Source organism: Pinus tabuliformis, chromosome 1_1 (assembly GCF_031772625.1).
Source record: "Pinus tabuliformis cultivar Carrire ecotype Pingquan chromosome 1_1, CPIR1, whole genome shotgun sequence".
Classification (NCBI taxonomy): domain Eukaryota; kingdom Viridiplantae; phylum Streptophyta; class Pinopsida; order Pinales; family Pinaceae; genus Pinus; species Pinus tabuliformis.
The window spans coordinates 82,620,597-82,622,517 of NC_142297.1; the positions used below are offsets into that span (position 1 = coordinate 82,620,597).

Below are 1,921 nucleotides of genomic sequence, written 5' to 3' on the forward strand. Positions count from 1 at the left end.
CCACAAGCCTCTGCACAAGAGGCAACGCTCATTGATGCTAGATGTTCCACTCCATTTGCCGGCCCTCAACGCGCCGAGCATGGCCATGGAGCAGCCGATGGAGGTTAATATGGAGGGTTTTCATTATGTGGTTTTGTGCAAAAAGGGTAAGCGAGAATTCATGGAAGATACCCACAAGGCCATTGTCAGTGTTCTTGGTGATTCCAAACAGGCCTTCTTTGGTGTCTTTGATGGTCATAGCGGTCGGAAAGTTGCAGCTTTCGCTACCGAAAATATCGGGTAGAATTCTGAAAGAAATGCTCAGAATGAAAAACAAAACAGACGACATTATTGAACAGGTTGTTAGAGATGGGTACTTAACAACAGATGGAGAATTTTTGAAGCAAGAGGTTGGTAGCAGTACAACTTGTGTAACTGCTCTAATTATAAATGGTAACTCAGTGGTTTCCAATGTTTGGGATTGCCAAGCAGCTATTAGCAGAGATGGTGCTTCAGAAGCCCTTACATGTGATCATCGAGCTGGAAGGGAGGACGAGCGACAACGGATAGAGAATTTGAATGGAATTGTGGACCTCCGCCACGGAGTTTGGCGAGTTTCAGGGATCCCTGGCAGTATCTAGGGCAATAGGCGATTCACACATGAAAGAATGGATAACAGCTGAACCAGACACCAGAAAGATTCAAATAACATCTGATTGCGAGTTTTTAATTTTGGCATCAGATGGGTTGTGGGATAAAGTTAGTAATCAAGAAGCAGTGGATATCGTCAGGCCTTTCTGTGTTCAGAAGCAACTTAATTTGACAACCATTAGGAGGCATTCCCATCGCTACCTGTAAAAAGCTTGTAGACTTAGCGATAACCAGAAAATCTAGGGATGTTGTGAGTGTGATGATAGTACAACTCCCGCATTTTTGCATAAAAAGGAATTCCATAGTGAAGTGAAGTGGCAGTATTGTCAAAGGATTCTTGAGTAACAACCATTTAACCCAACCTGGTTGTTTCCCTTTAAAAGGACCACACATTATATTGTTGATTATCAAGCAGTGGGAACGGGGCCTTGAGTCTTTCGTCTTTTTCTGTAAAAAATGATACACCGACATTCACGCTTCAGTACAACACTGCAAATCATTCCATTTTAATTTTTAAACTAGCACAATCATATCTACCAATATGGTTGATATACACCGATAGGGGTATATAAAGCATATATATAATCGCATATTTCAATGTAAGTGATATACTAAAATAGACTTATATCAACCACATTAATAGTTATTATGGATATTTAAGATTATTAATAATTATATAAATAACTATATAGGATTATTAATAGCTATATAAATATTAACAACCAGATTATTTATATATATTACTGTATAAATATTATAATAATTATATAAATTCCTAATATATATTAATTAATAATAAGAATATCTCATATTAATATTATATTATCCTTATGTTATTTAAATAATCTAATAATATAAAACTATAAAAAAAGTAATAACAATTATATTGTATAATTATATTGTTTGCTCAATCTTTCTCCAGAGAATCATGGAGAAAGATTGAGCAAATCCAGAAGCGTTTTATAACTTATAACCTGAAAATTGAAAGTAATACACTCTACCCTATTCTCCTTATAGAAGTAGGTCTTTCCCCTATTGAAGGCCTAGCTATGATTAGGTTTCTGTTATACAAGCACAAACTCAATAACATAAACGATCATAGAGAAGTCTAGCTTTAAATTCCATCCAAAACCACCTAAGGCTCAATCAGGGGTGGCATAAAGACACAAGGGCCTGGTTAAACTATTGGGAGATCAACGAGAATGATGCATTGCAAAACATAAATAACATTAAAGATATTGTTACTTCTAAGTTCAAAGAAAAAATGTGGTGTGAAAAAGATTTAGCAGCT

At 36.0% G+C, this 1,921-nt stretch overlaps 1 pseudogene; it reads left to right on the forward strand.

Annotated features, from left to right (window-relative positions):
• Positions 1–305: 305 nt before the first annotated feature.
• Positions 306–837, forward strand: LOC149211696 (putative protein phosphatase 2C 2 pseudogene; annotated as a pseudogene).
• The last annotated feature ends 1,084 nt before the right edge of the window (positions 838–1,921 follow it).